This window comes from Leuciscus leuciscus, assembly GCF_965113295.1.
Source record: "Leuciscus leuciscus genome assembly, chromosome: 6".
NCBI classification, from domain to species: domain Eukaryota; kingdom Metazoa; phylum Chordata; class Actinopteri; order Cypriniformes; family Leuciscidae; genus Leuciscus; species Leuciscus leuciscus.
The window spans coordinates 7,843,858-7,865,705 of record NC_138730.1 but is presented as its reverse complement, the minus strand read 5'-3'; positions in this window follow the sequence as shown (position 1 = coordinate 7,865,705).

Genomic DNA, 21,848 nt, shown 5'->3' with positions numbered 1-21,848 from the left:
GCAAGGAAATAAGCGCTTGTCATCTGGCTGAATCTTGGGTATGTTGTAGTACAGATGAACACAAGCAGCAGTAAGAGTTTCAAAAACATGACAGTTTTGAGTTTGGCTCAGTGCTGCCACAGGGAGGAGCCAATTGGCTGCTCCAGCTGCCTGTTCCGAAACCGCCGGGCTCGTCCGGGATTTGAACCCGGGACCTCTCGCACCCAAAGCGAGAATCATACCCCTAGACCAACGAGCCTCTTCGACGGTAAGTCTTTCGGGAGGGCTCCAGAAATTCAGTGAAGCCCATCTCAAAGACGGAACACGACCTGGCGTCGAGATACGAAGGTGTAGTTGTTTGAGCGTTAGAAACCACTTGAAGGCATATTACAGATCAAAGGCAAAGCTTGCCAGACAAGGCCCAGTGGCCTAATGGATAAGGCATCAGCCTCCGGAGCTGGAGATTGTGGGTTCAAGTCCCACCTGGGTCGTCTTTAATGGGCTACGTTTAAGTTGGATGTTCGACAAATTCAAGCGTTGCTTGTTCAAGGCAACAATGAACGCAAGATCTGAATTAGCATAGAACCGACAAACTTCTGATAGCTGTGGTGGGTTTCTGTGTGCATCATTCTGGCCTGCCCGTGCATGTGCCCTTTCAGGCTGAAATTACACAAAGCACTGTGCGCAAGAGGCCCAGTTTCCTAAGGGGAAAAGGCCGCTTTTTGCTTTTGCACTGGACCTACGACGAAGGCTTTGCGTACGAAAGCAGAGAGGCAGACTCCGCACACAAAACAGGTGGGAAAGAGTCATGAAGTATAAATGAACCTAGTCATCCAAAAACATCACTGATACGTTTGTTTTGTCCATATAACCAAAATGGCCGTGTTATTGGAGAAAAACACATGGAACAGAAATGGCGGGCTCTAAATGTAAACAGCCCCATAAAGCCTATGCCGTAGGCTCGACTTTGAACTACAAGGCATCGGCCTCCCACCTAGGGCATGCTTGTTGAGCTAGCTCTAAGCCGATGCTGCAAAAAGTCAATGATAATTTGTTCAAAGAAACTCCACAGAACAACGAGTGTACCTGTGCTTAGCGTTTCTGCAAAAGAGCCACGGTGATTCAGTTAAGAGCGATATAAAATGGTTTGAATCCCACTACAGCATCTACAGGCCGGAAAAAAGTTCAATTTGGCCGAAGCATCAGCCTCTGATGGTGCAGAACGTGACGTCAAGTACTGTGTGGGTTACAGTAAAAATGGCCACATATGAAGTGGTTGATAAAGAAAAGCAGCAATTGCAAACAGAGTCAGAGAACCCTTGAACTCATACTAAAGGGGAGAGGGCTCGTCCGGGATTTGAACCCGGGACCTCTCGCACCCGAAGCGAGAATCATACCCCTAGACCAACGAGCCTGACCGAAGAAGGGTCGGGCTACTTGCGTACACTTGTACAGTCGCCGAACGCTGGCCTCTAACAGAATGAGCAGGCACTAGTTTTAACAGAAAGCGTTTGTCGTTAGGGAGACGTACTCCCTGGCAGGCAGCGATTCTGAGCACAGTCTGTGAAGGAAATAAACGCTTGTCATCTGGCTGAATCTGTGCTAAGTTGTAGTACAGATGAACACAAGCAGCAGTAAGGATTTCAAAAGCACGACAGTTTGGCTCAGTGCTGCAAAGGAAGGAGCCACCCGGCTGCTCGTTCTGAAACCGCTGGGCTCGTCCGGGATTTGAACCCGGGACCTCTCGCACCCAAAGCGAGAATCATACCCCTAGACCAACGAGCCTGACTGACGAAAGGTTTGGCTACTTGCGTACACTTGTAGAGTCACTGAACGCTGGCCTCTTACAGAATGGGCAGGCACTAGTTTTAATAAAAAGCGTTTGTCGTTAGGGGGCCACACTCCCCGGCAGGCAGCGATTCTGAGTACGTTCTGTGCAAGGAAATAAGCGCTTGTCATCTGGCTGAATCTTGGGTATGTTGTAGTACAGATGAACACAAGCAGCAGTAAGAGTTTCAAAAACATGACAGTTTTGAGTTTGGCTCAGTGCTGCCACAGGGAGGAGCCAATTGGCTGCTCCAGCTGCCTGTTCCGAAACCGCCGGGCTCGTCCGGGATTTGAACCCGGGACCTCTCGCACCCAAAGCGAGAATCATACCCCTAGACCAACGAGCCTCTTCGACGGTAAGTCTTTCGGGAGGGCTCCAGAAATTCAGTGAAGCCCATCTCAAAGACGGAACACGACCTGGCGTCGAGATACGAAGGTGTAGTTGTTTGAGCGTTAGAAACCACTTGAAGGCATATTACAGATCAAAGGCAAAGCTTGCCAGACAAGGCCCAGTGGCCTAATGGATAAGGCATCAGCCTCCGGAGCTGGAGATTGTGGGTTCAAGTCCCACCTGGGTCGTCTTTAATGGGCTACGTTTAAGTTGGATGTTCGACAAATTCAAGCGTTGCTTGTTCAAGGCAACAATGAACGCAAGATCTGAATTAGCATAGAACCGACAAACTTCTGATAGCTGTGGTGGGTTTCTGTGTGCATCATTCTGGCCTGCCCGTGCATGTGCCCTTTCAGGCTGAAATTACACAAAGCACTGTGCGCAAGAGGCCCAGTTTCCTAAGGGGAAAAGGCCGCTTTTTGCTTTTGCACTGGACCTACGACGAAGGCTTTGCGTACGAAAGCAGAGAGGCAGACTCCGCACACAAAACAGGTGGGAAAGAGTCATGAAGTATAAATGAACCTAGTCATCCAAAAACATCACTGATACGTTTGTTTTGTCCATATAACCAAAATGGCCGTGTTATTGGAGAAAAACACATGGAACAGAAATGGCGGGCTCTAAATGTAAACAGCCCCATAAAGCCTATGCCGTAGGCTCGACTTTGAACTACAAGGCATCGGCCTCCCACCTAGGGCATGCTTGTTGAGCTAGCTCTAAGCCGATGCTGCAAAAAGTCAATGATAATTTGTTCAAAGAAACTCCACAGAACAACGAGTGTACCTGTGCTTAGCGTTTCTGCAAAAGAGCCACGGTGATTCAGTTAAGAGCGATATAAAATGGTTTGAATCCCACTACAGCATCTACAGGCCGGAAAAAAGTTCAATTTGGCCGAAGCATCAGCCTCTGATGGTGCAGAACGTGACGTCAAGTACTGTGTGGGTTACAGTAAAAATGGCCACATATGAAGTGGTTGATAAAGAAAAGCAGCAATTGCAAACAGAGTCAGAGAACCCTTGAACTCATACTAAAGGGGAGAGGGCTCGTCCGGGATTTGAACCCGGGACCTCTCGCACCCGAAGCGAGAATCATACCCCTAGACCAACGAGCCTGACCGAAGAAGGGTCGGGCTACTTGCGTACACTTGTACAGTCGCCGAACGCTGGCCTCTAACAGAATGAGCAGGCACTAGTTTTAACAGAAAGCGTTTGTCGTTAGGGAGACGTACTCCCTGGCAGGCAGCGATTCTGAGCACAGTCTGTGAAGGAAATAAACGCTTGTCATCTGGCTGAATCTGTGCTAAGTTGTAGTACAGATGAACACAAGCAGCAGTAAGGATTTCAAAAGCACGACAGTTTGGCTCAGTGCTGCAAAGGAAGGAGCCACCCGGCTGCTCGTTCTGAAACCGCTGGGCTCGTCCGGGATTTGAACCCGGGACCTCTCGCACCCAAAGCGAGAATCATACCCCTAGACCAACGAGCCTGACTGACGAAAGGTTTGGCTACTTGCGTACACTTGTAGAGTCACTGAACGCTGGCCTCTTACAGAATGGGCAGGCACTAGTTTTAATAAAAAGCGTTTGTCGTTAGGGGGCCACACTCCCCGGCAGGCAGCGATTCTGAGTACGTTCTGTGCAAGGAAATAAGCGCTTGTCATCTGGCTGAATCTTGGGTATGTTGTAGTACAGATGAACACAAGCAGCAGTAAGAGTTTCAAAAACATGACAGTTTTGAGTTTGGCTCAGTGCTGCCACAGGGAGGAGCCAATTGGCTGCTCCAGCTGCCTGTTCCGAAACCGCCGGGCTCGTCCGGGATTTGAACCCGGGACCTCTCGCACCCAAAGCGAGAATCATACCCCTAGACCAACGAGCCTCTTCGACGGTAAGTCTTTCGGGAGGGCTCCAGAAATTCAGTGAAGCCCATCTCAAAGACGGAACACGACCTGGCGTCGAGATACGAAGGTGTAGTTGTTTGAGCGTTAGAAACCACTTGAAGGCATATTACAGATCAAAGGCAAAGCTTGCCAGACAAGGCCCAGTGGCCTAATGGATAAGGCATCAGCCTCCGGAGCTGGAGATTGTGGGTTCAAGTCCCACCTGGGTCGTCTTTAATGGGCTACGTTTAAGTTGGATGTTCGACAAATTCAAGCGTTGCTTGTTCAAGGCAACAATGAACGCAAGATCTGAATTAGCATAGAACCGACAAACTTCTGATAGCTGTGGTGGGTTTCTGTGTGCATCATTCTGGCCTGCCCGTGCATGTGCCCTTTCAGGCTGAAATTACACAAAGCACTGTGCGCAAGAGGCCCAGTTTCCTAAGGGGAAAAGGCCGCTTTTTGCTTTTGCACTGGACCTACGACGAAGGCTTTGCGTACGAAAGCAGAGAGGCAGACTCCGCACACAAAACAGGTGGGAAAGAGTCATGAAGTATAAATGAACCTAGTCATCCAAAAACATCACTGATACGTTTGTTTTGTCCATATAACCAAAATGGCCGTGTTATTGGAGAAAAACACATGGAACAGAAATGGCGGGCTCTAAATGTAAACAGCCCCATAAAGCCTATGCCGTAGGCTCGACTTTGAACTACAAGGCATCGGCCTCCCACCTAGGGCATGCTTGTTGAGCTAGCTCTAAGCCGATGCTGCAAAAAGTCAATGATAATTTGTTCAAAGAAACTCCACAGAACAACGAGTGTACCTGTGCTTAGCGTTTCTGCAAAAGAGCCACGGTGATTCAGTTAAGAGCGATATAAAATGGTTTGAATCCCACTACAGCATCTACAGGCCGGAAAAAAGTTCAATTTGGCCGAAGCATCAGCCTCTGATGGTGCAGAACGTGACGTCAAGTACTGTGTGGGTTACAGTAAAAATGGCCACATATGAAGTGGTTGATAAAGAAAAGCAGCAATTGCAAACAGAGTCAGAGAACCCTTGAACTCATACTAAAGGGGAGGGGGCTCGTCCGGGATTTGAACCCGGGACCTCTCGCACCCGAAGCGAGAATCATACCCCTAGACCAACGAGCCTGACCGAAGAAGGGTCGGGCTACTTGCGTACACTTGTACAGTCGCCGAACGCTGGCCTCTAACAGAATGAGCAGGCACTAGTTTTAACAGAAAGCGTTTGTCGTTAGGGAGACGTACTCCCTGGCAGGCAGCGATTCTGAGCACAGTCTGTGAAGGAAATAAACGCTTGTCATCTGGCTGAATCTGTGCTAAGTTGTAGTACAGATGAACACAAGCAGCAGTAAGGATTTCAAAAGCACGACAGTTTGGCTCAGTGCTGCAAAGGAAGGAGCCACCCGGCTGCTCGTTCTGAAACCGCTGGGCTCGTCCGGGATTTGAACCCGGGACCTCTCGCACCCAAAGCGAGAATCATACCCCTAGACCAACGAGCCTGACTGACGAAAGGTTTGGCTACTTGCGTACACTTGTAGAGTCACTGAACGCTGGCCTCTTACAGAATGGGCAGGCACTAGTTTTAATAAAAAGCGTTTGTCGTTAGGGGGCCACACTCCCCGGCAGGCAGCGATTCTGAGTACGTTCTGTGCAAGGAAATAAGCGCTTGTCATCTGGCTGAATCTTGGGTATGTTGTAGTACAGATGAACACAAGCAGCAGTAAGAGTTTCAAAAACATGACAGTTTTGAGTTTGGCTCAGTGCTGCCACAGGGAGGAGCCAATTGGCTGCTCCAGCTGCCTGTTCCGAAACCGCCGGGCTCGTCCGGGATTTGAACCCGGGACCTCTCGCACCCAAAGCGAGAATCATACCCCTAGACCAACGAGCCTCTTCGACGGTAAGTCTTTCGGGAGGGCTCCAGAAATTCAGTGAAGCCCATCTCAAAGACGGAACACGACCTGGCGTCGAGATACGAAGGTGTAGTTGTTTGAGCGTTAGAAACCACTTGAAGGCATATTACAGATCAAAGGCAAAGCTTGCCAGACAAGGCCCAGTGGCCTAATGGATAAGGCATCAGCCTCCGGAGCTGGAGATTGTGGGTTCAAGTCCCACCTGGGTCGTCTTTAATGGGCTACGTTTAAGTTGGATGTTCGACAAATTCAAGCGTTGCTTGTTCAAGGCAACAATGAACGCAAGATCTGAATTAGCATAGAACCGACAAACTTCTGATAGCTGTGGTGGGTTTCTGTGTGCATCATTCTGGCCTGCCCGTGCATGTGCCCTTTCAGGCTGAAATTACACAAAGCACTGTGCGCAAGAGGCCCAGTTTCCTAAGGGGAAAAGGCCGCTTTTTGCTTTTGCACTGGACCTACGACGAAGGCTTTGCGTACGAAAGCAGAGAGGCAGACTCCGCACACAAAACAGGTGGGAAAGAGTCATGAAGTATAAATGAACCTAGTCATCCAAAAACATCACTGATACGTTTGTTTTGTCCATATAACCAAAATGGCCGTGTTATTGGAGAAAAACACATGGAACAGAAATGGCGGGCTCTAAATGTAAACAGCCCCATAAAGCCTATGCCGTAGGCTCGACTTTGAACTACAAGGCATCGGCCTCCCACCTAGGGCATGCTTGTTGAGCTAGCTCTAAGCCGATGCTGCAAAAAGTCAATGATAATTTGTTCAAAGAAACTCCACAGAACAACGAGTGTACCTGTGCTTAGCGTTTCTGCAAAAGAGCCACGGTGATTCAGTTAAGAGCGATATAAAATGGTTTGAATCCCACTACAGCATCTACAGGCCGGAAAAAAGTTCAATTTGGCCGAAGCATCAGCCTCTGATGGTGCAGAACGTGACGTCAAGTACTGTGTGGGTTACAGTAAAAATGGCCACATATGAAGTGGTTGATAAAGAAAAGCAGCAATTGCAAACAGAGTCAGAGAACCCTTGAACTCATACTAAAGGGGAGGGGGCTCGTCCGGGATTTGAACCCGGGACCTCTCGCACCCGAAGCGAGAATCATACCCCTAGACCAACGAGCCTGACCGAAGAAGGGTCGGGCTACTTGCGTACACTTGTACAGTCGCCGAACGCTGGCCTCTAACAGAATGAGCAGGCACTAGTTTTAACAGAAAGCGTTTGTCGTTAGGGAGACGTACTCCCTGGCAGGCAGCGATTCTGAGCACAGTCTGTGAAGGAAATAAACGCTTGTCATCTGGCTGAATCTGTGCTAAGTTGTAGTACAGATGAACACAAGCAGCAGTAAGGATTTCAAAAGCACGACAGTTTGGCTCAGTGCTGCAAAGGAAGGAGCCACCCGGCTGCTCGTTCTGAAACCGCTGGGCTCGTCCGGGATTTGAACCCGGGACCTCTCGCACCCAAAGCGAGAATCATACCCCTAGACCAACGAGCCTGACTGACGAAAGGTTTGGCTACTTGCGTACACTTGTAGAGTCACTGAACGCTGGCCTCTTACAGAATGGGCAGGCACTAGTTTTAATAAAAAGCGTTTGTCGTTAGGGGGCCACACTCCCCGGCAGGCAGCGATTCTGAGTACGTTCTGTGCAAGGAAATAAGCGCTTGTCATCTGGCTGAATCTTGGGTATGTTGTAGTACAGATGAACACAAGCAGCAGTAAGAGTTTCAAAAACATGACAGTTTTGAGTTTGGCTCAGTGCTGCCACAGGGAGGAGCCAATTGGCTGCTCCAGCTGCCTGTTCCGAAACCGCCGGGCTCGTCCGGGATTTGAACCCGGGACCTCTCGCACCCAAAGCGAGAATCATACCCCTAGACCAACGAGCCTCTTCGACGGTAAGTCTTTCGGGAGGGCTCCAGAAATTCAGTGAAGCCCATCTCAAAGACGGAACACGACCTGGCGTCGAGATACGAAGGTGTAGTTGTTTGAGCGTTAGAAACCACTTGAAGGCATATTACAGATCAAAGGCAAAGCTTGCCAGACAAGGCCCAGTGGCCTAATGGATAAGGCATCAGCCTCCGGAGCTGGAGATTGTGGGTTCAAGTCCCACCTGGGTCGTCTTTAATGGGCTACGTTTAAGTTGGATGTTCGACAAATTCAAGCGTTGCTTGTTCAAGGCAACAATGAACGCAAGATCTGAATTAGCATAGAACCGACAAACTTCTGATAGCTGTGGTGGGTTTCTGTGTGCATCATTCTGGCCTGCCCGTGCATGTGCCCTTTCAGGCTGAAATTACACAAAGCACTGTGCGCAAGAGGCCCAGTTTCCTAAGGGGAAAAGGCCGCTTTTTGCTTTTGCACTGGACCTACGACGAAGGCTTTGCGTACGAAAGCAGAGAGGCAGACTCCGCACACAAAACAGGTGGGAAAGAGTCATGAAGTATAAATGAACCTAGTCATCCAAAAACATCACTGATACGTTTGTTTTGTCCATATAACCAAAATGGCCGTGTTATTGGAGAAAAACACATGGAACAGAAATGGCGGGCTCTAAATGTAAACAGCCCCATAAAGCCTATGCCGTAGGCTCGACTTTGAACTACAAGGCATCGGCCTCCCACCTAGGGCATGCTTGTTGAGCTAGCTCTAAGCCGATGCTGCAAAAAGTCAATGATAATTTGTTCAAAGAAACTCCACAGAACAACGAGTGTACCTGTGCTTAGCGTTTCTGCAAAAGAGCCACGGTGATTCAGTTAAGAGCGATATAAAATGGTTTGAATCCCACTACAGCATCTACAGGCCGGAAAAAAGTTCAATTTGGCCGAAGCATCAGCCTCTGATGGTGCAGAACGTGACGTCAAGTACTGTGTGGGTTACAGTAAAAATGGCCACATATGAAGTGGTTGATAAAGAAAAGCAGCAATTGCAAACAGAGTCAGAGAACCCTTGAACTCATACTAAAGGGGAGGGGGCTCGGGATTTGAACCCGGGACCTCTCGCACCCAAAGCGAGAATCATACCCCTAGACCAACGAGCCTGACTGACGAAAGGTTTGGCTACTTGCGTACACTTGTAGAGTCACTGAACGCTGGCCTCTTACAGAATGGGCAGGCACTAGTTTTAATAAAAAGCGTTTGTCGTTAGGGGGCCACACTCCCCGGCAGGCAGCGATTCTGAGTACGTTCTGTGCAAGGAAATAAGCGCTTGTCATCTGGCTGAATCTTGGGTATGTTGTAGTACAGATGAACACAAGCAGCAGTAAGAGTTTCAAAAACATGACAGTTTTGAGTTTGGCTCAGTGCTGCCACAGGGAGGAGCCAATTGGCTGCTCCAGCTGCCTGTTCCGAAACCGCCGGGCTCGTCCGGGATTTGAACCCGGGACCTCTCGCACCCAAAGCGAGAATCATACCCCTAGACCAACGAGCCTCTTCGACGGTAAGTCTTTCGGGAGGGCTCCAGAAATTCAGTGAAGCCCATCTCAAAGACGGAACACGACCTGGCGTCGAGATACGAAGGTGTAGTTGTTTGAGCGTTAGAAACCACTTGAAGGCATATTACAGATCAAAGGCAAAGCTTGCCAGACAAGGCCCAGTGGCCTAATGGATAAGGCATCAGCCTCCGGAGCTGGAGATTGTGGGTTCAAGTCCCACCTGGGTCGTCTTTAATGGGCTACGTTTAAGTTGGATGTTCGACAAATTCAAGCGTTGCTTGTTCAAGGCAACAATGAACGCAAGATCTGAATTAGCATAGAACCGACAAACTTCTGATAGCTGTGGTGGGTTTCTGTGTGCATCATTCTGGCCTGCCCGTGCATGTGCCCTTTCAGGCTGAAATTACACAAAGCACTGTGCGCAAGAGGCCCAGTTTCCTAAGGGGAAAAGGCCGCTTTTTGCTTTTGCACTGGACCTACGACGAAGGCTTTGCGTACGAAAGCAGAGAGGCAGACTCCGCACACAAAACAGGTGGGAAAGAGTCATGAAGTATAAATGAACCTAGTCATCCAAAAACATCACTGATACGTTTGTTTTGTCCATATAACCAAAATGGCCGTGTTATTGGAGAAAAACACATGGAACAGAAATGGCGGGCTCTAAATGTAAACAGCCCCATAAAGCCTATGCCGTAGGCTCGACTTTGAACTACAAGGCATCGGCCTCCCACCTAGGGCATGCTTGTTGAGCTAGCTCTAAGCCGATGCTGCAAAAAGTCAATGATAATTTGTTCAAAGAAACTCCACAGAACAACGAGTGTACCTGTGCTTAGCGTTTCTGCAAAAGAGCCACGGTGATTCAGTTAAGAGCGATATAAAATGGTTTGAATCCCACTACAGCATCTACAGGCCGGAAAAAAGTTCAATTTGGCCGAAGCATCAGCCTCTGATGGTGCAGAACGTGACGTCAAGTACTGTGTGGGTTACAGTAAAAATGGCCACATATGAAGTGGTTGATAAAGAAAAGCAGCAATTGCAAACAGAGTCAGAGAACCCTTGAACTCATACTAAAGGGGAGGGGGCTCGTCCGGGATTTGAACCCGGGACCTCTCGCACCCAAAGCGAGAATCATACCCCTAGACCAACGAGCCTGACCGAAGAAGGGTCGGGCTACTTGCGTACACTTGTACAGTCGCCGAACGCTGGCCTCTAACAGAATGAGCAGGCACTAGTTTTAACAGAAAGCGTTTGTCGTTAGGGAGACGTACTCCCTGGCAGGCAGCGATTCTGAGCACAGTCTGTGAAGGAAATAAACGCTTGTCATCTGGCTGAATCTGTGCTAAGTTGTAGTACAGATGAACACAAGCAGCAGTAAGGATTTCAAAAGCACGACAGTTTGGCTCAGTGCTGCAAAGGAAGGAGCCACCCGGCTGCTCGTTCTGAAACCGCTGGGCTCGTCCGGGATTTGAACCCGGGACCTCTCGCACCCAAAGCGAGAATCATTGCCCTAGACCAACGAGCCTGACTGACGAAAGGTTTGGCTACTTGCGTACACTTGTAGAGTCACTGAACGCTGGCCTCTTACAGAATGGGCAGGCACTAGTTTTAATAAAAAGCGTTTGTCGTTAGGGGGCCACACTCCCCGGCAGGCAGCGATTCTGAGTACGTTCTGTGCAAGGAAATAAGCGCTTGTCATCTGGCTGAATCTTGGGTATGTTGTAGTACAGATGAACACAAGCAGCAGTAAGAGTTTCAAAAACATGACAGTTTTGAGTTTGGCTCAGTGCTGCCACAGGGAGGAGCCAATTGGCTGCTCCAGCTGCCTGTTCCGAAACCGCCGGGCTCGTCCGGGATTTGAACCCGGGACCTCTCGCACCCAAAGCGAGAATCATACCCCTAGACCAACGAGCCTCTTCGACGGTAAGTCTTTCGGGAGGGCTCCAGAAATTCAGTGAAGCCCATCTCAAAGACGGAACACGACCTGGCGTCGAGATACGAAGGTGTAGTTGTTTGAGCGTTAGAAACCACTTGAAGGCATATTACAGATCAAAGGCAAAGCTTGCCAGACAAGGCCCAGTGGCCTAATGGATAAGGCATCAGCCTCCGGAGCTGGAGATTGTGGGTTCTAGTCCCACCTGGGTCGTCTTTAATGGGCTACGTTTAAGTTGGATGTTCGACAAATTCAAGCGTTGCTTGTTCAAGGCAACAATGAACGCAAGATCTGAATTAGCATAGAACCGACAAACTTCTGATAGCTGTGGTGGGTTTCTGTGTGCATCATTCTGGCCTGCCCGTGCATGTGCCCTTTCAGGCTGAAATTACACAAAGCACTGTGCGCAAGAGGCCCAGTTTCCTAAGGGGAAAAGGCCGCTTTTTGCTTTTGCACTGGACCTACGACGAAGGCTTTGCGTACGAAAGCAGAGAGGCAGACTCCGCACACAAAACAGGTGGGAAAGAGTCATGAAGTATAAATGAACCTAGTCATCCAAAAACATCACTGATACGTTTGTTTTGTCCATATAACCAAAATGGCCGTGTTATTGGAGAAAAACACATGGAACAGAAATGGCGGGCTCTAAATGTAAACAGCCCCATAAAGCCTATGCCGTAGGCTCGACTTTGAACTACAAGGCATCGGCCTCCCACCTAGGGCATGCTTGTTGAGCTAGCTCTAAGCCGATGCTGCAAAAAGTCAATGATAATTTGTTCAAAGAAACTCCACAGAACAACGAGTGTACCTGTGCTTAGCGTTTCTGCAAAAGAGCCACGGTGATTCAGTTAAGAGCGATATAAAATGGTTTGAATCCCACTACAGCATCTACAGGCCGGAAAAAAGTTCAATTTGGCCGAAGCATCAGCCTCTGATGGTGCAGAACGTGACGTCAAGTACTGTGTGGGTTACAGTAAAAATGGCCACATATGAAGTGGTTGATAAAGAAAAGCAGCAATTGCAAACAGAGTCAGAGAACCCTTGAACTCATACTAAAGGGGAGGGGGCTCGTCCGGGATTTGAACCCGGGACCTCTCGCACCCGAAGCGAGAATCATACCCCTAGACCAACGAGCCTGACCGAAGAAGGGTCGGGCTACTTGCGTACACTTGTACAGTCGCCGAACGCTGGCCTCTAACAGAATGAGCAGGCACTAGTTTTAACAGAAAGCGTTTGTCGTTAGGGAGACGTACTCCCTGGCAGGCAGCGATTCTGAGCACAGTCTGTGAAGGAAATAAACGCTTGTCATCTGGCTGAATCTGTGCTAAGTTGTAGTACAGATGAACACAAGCAGCAGTAAGGATTTCAAAAGCACGACAGTTTGGCTCAGTGCTGCAAAGGAAGGAGCCACCCGGCTGCTCGTTCTGAAACCGCTGGGCTCGTCCGGGATTTGAACCCGGGACCTCTCGCACCCAAAGCGAGAATCATACCCCTAGACCAACGAGCCTGACTGACGAAAGGTTTGGCTACTTGCGTACACTTGTAGAGTCACTGAACGCTGGCCTCTTACAGAATGGGCAGGCACTAGTTTTAATAAAAAGCGTTTGTCGTTAGGGGGCCACACTCCCCGGCAGGCAGCGATTCTGAGTACGTTCTGTGCAAGGAAATAAGCGCTTGTCATCTGGCTGAATCTTGGGTATGTTGTAGTACAGATGAACACAAGCAGCAGTAAGAGTTTCAAAAACATGACAGTTTTGAGTTTGGCTCAGTGCTGCCACAGGGAGGAGCCAATTGGCTGCTCCAGCTGCCTGTTCCGAAACCGCCGGGCTCGTCCGGGATTTGAACCCGGGACCTCTCGCACCCAAAGCGAGAATCATACCCCTAGACCAACGAGCCTCTTCGACGGTAAGTCTTTCGGGAGGGCTCCAGAAATTCAGTGAAGCCCATCTCAAAGACGGAACACGACCTGGCGTCGAGATACGAAGGTGTAGTTGTTTGAGTGTTAGAAACCACTTGAAGGCATATTACAGATCAAAGGCAAAGCTTGCCAGACAAGGCCCAGTGGCCTAATGGATAAGGCATCAGCCTCCGGAGCTGGAGATTGTGGGTTCAAGTCCCACCTGGGTCGTCTTTAATGGGCTACGTTTAAGTTGGATGTTCGACAAATTCAAGCGTTGCTTGTTCAAGGCAACAATGAACGCAAGATCTGAATTAGCATAGAACCGACAAACTTCTGAAAGCTGTGGTGGGTTTCTGTGTGCATCATTCTGGCCTACCCGTGCATGTGCCCTTTCAGGCTGAAATTACACAAAGCACTGTGCGCAAGAGGCCCAGTTTCCTAAGGGGAAAAGGCCGCTTTTTGCTTTTGCACTGGACCTACGACGAAGGCTTTGCGTACGAAAGCAGAGAGGCAGACTCCGCACACAAAACAGGTGGGAAAGAGTCATGAAGTATAAATGAACCTAGTCATCCAAAAACATCACTGATACGTTTGTTTTGTCCATATAACCAAAATGGCCGTGTTATTGGAGAAAAACACATGGAACAGAAATGGCGGGCTCTAAATGTAAACAGCCCCATAAAGCCTATGCCGTAGGCTCGACTTTGAACTACAAGGCATCGGCCTCCCACCTAGGGCATGCTTGTTGAGCTAGCTCTAAGCCGATGCTGCAAAAAGTCAATGATAATTTGTTCAAAGAAACTCCACAGAACAACGAGTGTACCTGTGCTTAGCGTTTCTGCAAAAGAGCCACGGTGATTCAGTTAAGAGCGATATAAAATGGTTTGAATCCCACTACAGCATCTACAGGCCGGAAAAAAGTTCAATTTGGCCGAAGCATCAGCCTCTGATGGTGCAGAACGTGACGTCAAGTACTGTGTGGGTTACAGTAAAAATGGCCACATATGAAGTGGTTGATAAAGAAAAGCAGCAATTGCAAACAGAGTCAGAGAACCCTTGAACTCATACTAAAGGGGAGAGGGCTCGTCCGGGATTTGAACCCGGGACCTCTCGCACCCGAAGCGAGAATCATACCCCTAGACCAACGAGCCTGACCGAAGAAGGGTCGGGCTACTTGCGTACACTTGTACAGTCGCCGAACGCTGGCCTCTAACAGAATGAGCAGGCACTAGTTTTAACAGAAAGCGTTTGTCGTTAGGGAGACGTACTCCCTGGCAGGCAGCGATTCTGAGCACAGTCTGTGAAGGAAATAAACGCTTGTCATCTGGCTGAATCTGTGCTAAGTTGTAGTACAGATGAACACAAGCAGCAGTAAGGATTTCAAAAGCACGACAGTTTGGCTCAGTGCTGCAAAGGAAGGAGCCACCCGGCTGCTCGTTCTGAAACCGCTGGGCTCGTCCGGGATTTGAACCCGGGACCTCTCGCACCCAAAGCGAGAATCATACCCCTAGACCAACGAGCCTGACTGACGAAAGGTTTGGCTACTTGCGTACACTTGTAGAGTCACTGAACGCTGGCCTCTTACAGAATGGGCAGGCACTAGTTTTAATAAAAAGCGTTTGTCGTTAGGGGGCCACACTCCCCGGCAGGCAGCGATTCTGAGTACGTTCTGTGCAAGGAAATAAGCGCTTGTCATCTGGCTGAATCTTGGGTATGTTGTAGTACAGATGAACACAAGCAGCAGTAAGAGTTTCAAAAACATGACAGTTTTGAGTTTGGCTCAGTGCTGCCACAGGGAGGAGCCAATTGGCTGCTCCAGCTGCCTGTTCCGAAACCGCCGGGCTCGTCCGGGATTTGAACCCGGGACCTCTCGCACCCAAAGCGAGAATCATACCCCTAGACCAACGAGCCTCTTCGACGGTAAGTCTTTCGGGAGGGCTCCAGAAATTCAGTGAAGCCCATCTCAAAGACGGAACACGACCTGGCGTCGAGATACGAAGGTGTAGTTGTTTGAGCGTTAGAAACCACTTGAAGGCATATTACAGATCAAAGGCAAAGCTTGCCAGACAAGGCCCAGTGGCCTAATGGATAAGGCATCAGCCTCCGGAGCTGGAGATTGTGGGTTCAAGTCCCACCTGGGTCGTCTTTAATGGGCTACGTTTAAGTTGGATGTTCGACAAATTCAAGCGTTGCTTGTTCAAGGCAACAATGAACGCAAGATCTGAATTAGCATAGAACCGACAAACTTCTGATAGCTGTGGTGGGTTTCTGTGTGCATCATTCTGGCCTGCCCGTGCATGTGCCCTTTCAGGCTGAAATTACACAAAGCACTGTGCGCAAGAGGCCCAGTTTCCTAAGGGGAAAAGGCCGCTTTTTGCTTTTGCACTGGACCTACGACGAAGGCTTTGCGTACGAAAGCAGAGAGGCAGACTCCGCACACAAAACAGGTGGGAAAGAGTCATGAAGTATAAATGAACCTAGTCATCCAAAAACATCACTGATACGTTTGTTTTGTCCATATAACCAAAATGGCCGTGTTATTGGAGAAAAACACATGGAACAGAAATGGCGGGCTCTAAATGTAAACAGCCCCATAAAGCCTATGCCGTAGGCTCGACTTTGAACTACAAGGCATCGGCCTCCCACCTAGGGCATGCTTGTTGAGCTAGCTCTAAGCCGATGCTGCAAAAAGTCAATGATAATTTGTTCAAAGAAACTCCACAGAACAACGAGTGTACCTGTGCTTAGCGTTTCTGCAAAAGAGCCACGGTGATTCAGTTAAGAGCGATATAAAATGGTTTGAATCCCACTACAGCATCTACAGGCCGGAAAAAAGTTCAATTTGGCCGAAGCATCAGCCTCTGATGGTGCAGAACGTGACGTCAAGTACTGTGTGGGTTACAGTAAAAATGGCCACATATGAAGTGGTTGATAAAGAAAAGCAGCAATTGCAAACAGAGTCAGAGAACCCTTGAACTCATACTAAAGGGGAGGGGGCTCGTCCGGGATTTGAACCCGGGACCTCTCGCACCCGAAGCGAGAATCATACCCCTAGACCAACGAGCCTGACCGAAGAAGGGTCGGGCTACTTGCGTACACTTGTACAGTCGCCGAACGCTGGCCTCTAACAGAATGAGCAGGCACTAGTTTTAACAGAAAGCGTTTGTCGTTAGGGAGACGTACTCCCTGGCAGGCAGCGATTCTGAGCACAGTCTGTGAAGGAAATAAACGCTTGTCATCTGGCTGAATCTGTGCTAAGTTGTAGTACAGATGAACACAAGCAGCAGTAAGGATTTCAAAAGCACGACAGTTTGGCTCAGTGCTGCAAAGGAAGGAGCCACCCGGCTGCTCGTTCTGAAACCGCTGGGCTCGTCCGGGATTTGAACCCGGGACCTCTCGCACCCAAAGCGAGAATCATACCCCTAGACCAACGAGCCTGACTGACGAAAGGTTTGGCTACTTGCGTACACTTGTAGAGTCACTGAACGCTGGCCTCTTACAGAATGGGCAGGCACTAGTTTTAATAAAAAGCGTTTGTCGTTAGGGGGCCACACTCCCCGGCAGGCAGCGATTCTGAGTACGTTCTGTGCAAGGAAATAAGCGCTTGTCATCTGGCTGAATCTTGGGTATGTTGTAGTACAGATGAACACAAGCAGCAGTAAGAGTTTCAAAAACATGACAGTTTTGAGTTTGGCTCAGTGCTGCCACAGGGAGGAGCCAATTGGCTGCTCCAGCTGCCTGTTCCGAAACCGCCGGGCTCGTCCGGGATTTGAACCCGGGACCTCTCGCACCCAAAGCGAGAATCATACCCCTAGACCAACGAGCCTCTTCGACGGTAAGTCTTTCGGGAGGGCTCCAGAAATTCAGTGAAGCCCATCTCAAAGACGGAACACGACCTGGCGTCGAGATACGAAGGTGTAGTTGTTTGAGCGTTAGAAACCACTTGAAGGCATATTACAGATCAAAGGCAAAGCTTGCCAGACAAGGCCCAGTGGCCTAATGGATAAGGCATCAGCCTCCGGAGCTGGAGATTGTGGGTTCAAGTCCCACCTGGGTCGTCTTTAATGGGCTACGTTTAAGTTGGATGTTCGACAAATTCAAGCGTTGCTTGTTCAAGGCAACAATGAACGCAAGATCTGAATTAGCATAGAACCGACAAACTTCTGATAGCTGTGGTGGGTTTCTGTGTGCATCATTCTGGCCTGCCCTTTCAGGCTGAAATTACACAAAGCACTGTGCGCAAGAGGCCCAGTTTCCTAAGGGGAAAAGGCCGCTTTTTGCTTTTGCACTGGACCTACGACGAAGGCTTTGCGTACGAAAGCAGAGAGGCAGACTCCGCACACAAAACAGGTGGGAAAGAGTCATGAAGTATAAATGAACCTAGTCATCCAAAAACATCACTGATACGTTTGTTTTGTCCATATAACCAAAATGGCCGTGTTATTGGAGAAAAACACATGGAACAGAAATGGCGGGCTCTAAATGTAAACAGCCCCATAAAGCCTATGCCGTAGGCTCGACTTTGAACTACAAGGCATCGGCCTCCCACCTAGGGCATGCTTGTTGAGCTAGCTCTAAGCCGATGCTGCAAAAAGTCAATGATAATTTGTTCAAAGAAACTCCACAGAACAACGAGTGTACCTGTGCTTAGCGTTTCTGCAAAAGAGCCACGGTGATTCAGTTAAGAGCGATATAAAATGGTTTGAATCCCACTACAGCATCTACAGGCCGGAAAAAAGTTCAATTTGGCCGAAGCATCAGCCTCTGATGGTGCAGAACGTGACGTCAAGTACTGTGTGGGTTACAGTAAAAATGGCCACATATGAAGTGGTTGATAAAGAAAAGCAGCAATTGCAAACAGAGTCAGAGAACCCTTGAACTCATACTAAAGGGGAGAGGGCTCGTCCGGGATTTGAACCCGGGACCTCTCGCACCCGAAGCGAGAATCATACCCCTAGACCAACGAGCCTGACCGAAGAAGGGTCGGGCTACTTGCGTACACTTGTACAGTCGCCGAACGCTGGCCTCTAACAGAATGAGCAGGCACTAGTTTTAACAGAAAGCGTTTGTCGTTAGGGAGACGTACTCCCTGGCAGGCAGCGATTCTGAGCACAGTCTGTGAAGGAAATAAACGCTTGTCATCTGGCTGAATCTGTGCTAAGTTGTAGTACAGATGAACACAAGCAGCAGTAAGGATTTCAAAAGCACGACAGTTTGGCTCAGTGCTGCAAAGGAAGGAGCCACCCGGCTGCTCGTTCTGAAACCGCTGGGCTCGTCCGGGATTTGAACCCGGGACCTCTCGCACCCAAAGCGAGAATCATACCCCTAGACCAACGAGCCTGACTGACGAAAGGTTTGGCTACTTGCGTACACTTGTAGAGTCACTGAACGCTGGCCTCTTACAGAATGGGCAGGCACTAGTTTTAATAAAAAGCGTTTGTCGTTAGGGGGCCACACTCCCCGGCAGGCAGCGATTCTGAGTACGTTCTGTGCAAGGAAATAAGCGCTTGTCATCTGGCTGAATCTTGGGTATGTTGTAGTACAGATGAACACAAGCAGCAGTAAGAGTTTCAAAAACATGACAGTTTTGAGTTTGGCTCAGTGCTGCCACAGGGAGGAGCCAATTGGCTGCTCCAGCTGCCTGTTCCGAAACCGCCGGGCTCGTCCGGGATTTGAACCCGGGACCTCTCGCACCCAAAGCGAGAATCATACCCCTAGACCAACGAGCCTCTTCGACGGTAAGTCTTTCGGGAGGGCTCCAGAAATTCAGTGAAGCCCATCTCAAAGACGGAACACGACCTGGCGTCGAGATACGAAGGTGTAGTTGTTTGAGCGTTAGAAACCACTTGAAGGCATATTACAGATCAAAGGCAAAGCTTGCCAGACAAGGCCCAGTGGCCTAATGGATAAGGCATCAGCCTCCGGAGCTGGAGATTGTGGGTTCAAGTCCCACCTGGGTCGTCTTTAATGGGCTACGTTTAAGTTGGATGTTCGACAAATTCAAGCGTTGCTTGTTCAAGGCAACAATGAACGCAAGATCTGAATTAGCATAGAACCGACAAACTTCTGATAGCTGTGGTGGGTTTCTGTGTGCATCATTCTGGCCTGCCCGTGCATGTGCCCTTTCAGGCTGAAATTACACAAAGCACTGTGCGCAAGAGGCCCAGTTTCCTAAGGGGAAAAGGCCGCTTTTTGCTTTTGCACTGGACCTACGACGAAGGCTTTGCGTACGAAAGCAGAGAGGCAGACTCCGCACACAAAACAGGTGGGAAAGAGTCATGAAGTATAAATGAACCTAGTCATCCAAAAACATCACTGATACGTTTGTTTTGTCCATATAACCAAAATGGCCGTGTTATTGGAGAAAAACACATGGAACAGAAATGGCGGGCTCTAAATGTAAACAGCCCCATAAAGCCTATGCCGTAGGCTCGACTTTGAACTACAAGGCATCGGCCTCCCACCTAGGGCATGCTTGTTGAGCTAGCTCTAAGCCGATGCTGCAAAAAGTCAATGATAATTTGTTCAAAGAAACTCCACAGAACAACGAGTGTACCTGTGCTTAGCGTTTCTGCAAAAGAGCCACGGTGATTCAGTTAAGAGCGATATAAAATGGTTTGAATCCCACTACAGCATCTACAGGCCGGAAAAAAGTTCAATTTGGCCGAAGCATCAGCCTCTGATGGTGCAGAACGTGACGTCAAGTACTGTGTGGGTTACAGTAAAAATGGCCACATATGAAGTGGTTGATAAAGAAAAGCAGCAATTGCAAACAGAGTCAGAGAACCCTTGAACTCATACTAAAGGGGAGAGGGCTCGTCCGGGATTTGAACCCGGGACCTCTCGCACCCGAAGCGAGAATCATACCCCTAGACCAACGAGCCTGACCGAAGAAGGGTCGGGCTACTTGCGTACACTTGTACAGTCGCCGAACGCTGGCCTCTAACAGAATGAGCAGGCACTAGTTTTAACAGAAAGCGTTTGTCGTTAGGGAGACGTACTCCCTGGCAGGCAGCGATTCTGAGCACAGTCTGTGAAGGAAATAAACGCTTGTCATCTGGCTGAATCTGTGCTAAGTTGTAGTACAGATGAACACAAGCAGCAGTAAGGATTTCAAAAGCACGACAGTTTGGCTCAGTGCTGCAAAGGAAGGAGCCACCCGGCTGCTCGTTCTGAAACCGCTGGGCTCGTCCGGGATTTGAACCCGGGACCTCTCGCACCCAAAGCGAGAATCATACCCCTAGACCAACGAGCCTGACTGACGAAAGGTTTGGCTACTTGCGTACACTTGTAGAGTCACTGAACGCTGGCCTCTTACAGAATGGGCAGGCACTAGTTTTAATAAAAAGCGTTTGTCGTTAGGGGGCCACACTCCCCGGCAGGCAGCGATTCTGAGTACGTTCTGTGCAAGGAAATAAGCGCTTGTCATCTGGCTGAATCTTGGGTATGTTGTAGTACAGATGAACACAAGCAGCAGTAAGAGTTTCAAAAACATGACAGTTTTGAGTTTGGCTTAGTGCTGCCACAGGGAGGAGCCAATTGGCTGCTCCAGCTGCCTGTTCCGAAACCGCCGGGCTCGTCCGGGATTTGAACCCGGGACCTCTCGCACCCAAAGCGAGAATCATACCCCTAGACCAACGAGCCTCTTCGACGGTAAGTCTTTCGGGAGGGCTCCAGAAATTCAGTGAAGCCCATCTCAAAGACGGAACACGACCTGGCGTCGAGATACGAAGGTGTAGTTGTTTGAGCGTTAGAAACCACTTGAAGGCATATTACAGATCAAAGGCAAAGCTTGCCAGACAAGGCCCAGTGGCCTAATGGATAAGGCATCAGCCTCCGGAGCTGGAGATTGTGGGTTCAAGTCCCACCTGGGTCGTCTTTAATGGGCTACGTTTAAGTTGGATGTTCGACAAATTCAAGCGTTGCTTGTTCAAGGCAACAATGAACGCAAGATCTGAATTAGCATAGAACCGACAAACTTCTGATAGCTGTGGTGGGTTTCTGTGTGCATCATTCTGGCCTGCCCGTGCATGTGCCCTTTCAGGCTGAAATTACACAAAGCACTGTGCGCAAGAGGCCCAGTTTCCTAAGGGGAAAAGGCCGCTTTTTGCTTTTGCACTGGACCTACGACGAAGGCTTTGCGTACGAAAGCAGAGAGGCAGACTCCGCACACAAAACAGGTGGGAAAGAGTCATGAAGTATAAATGAACCTAGTCATCCAAAAACATCACTGATACGTTTGTTTTGTCCATATAACCAAAATGGCCGTGTTATTGGAGAAAAACACATGGAACAGAAATGGCGGGCTCTAAATGTAAACAGCCCCATAAAGCCTATGCCGTAGGCTCGACTTTGAACTACAAGGCATCGGCCTCCCACCTAGGGCATGCTTGTTGAGCTAGCTCTAAGCCGATGCTGCAAAAAGTCAATGATAATTTGTTCAAAGAAACTCCACAGAACAACGAGTGTACCTGTGCTTAGCGTTTCTGCAAAAGAGCCACGGTGATTCAGTTAAGAGCGATATAAAATGGTTTGAATCCCACTACAGCATCTACAGGCCGGAAAAAAGTTCAATT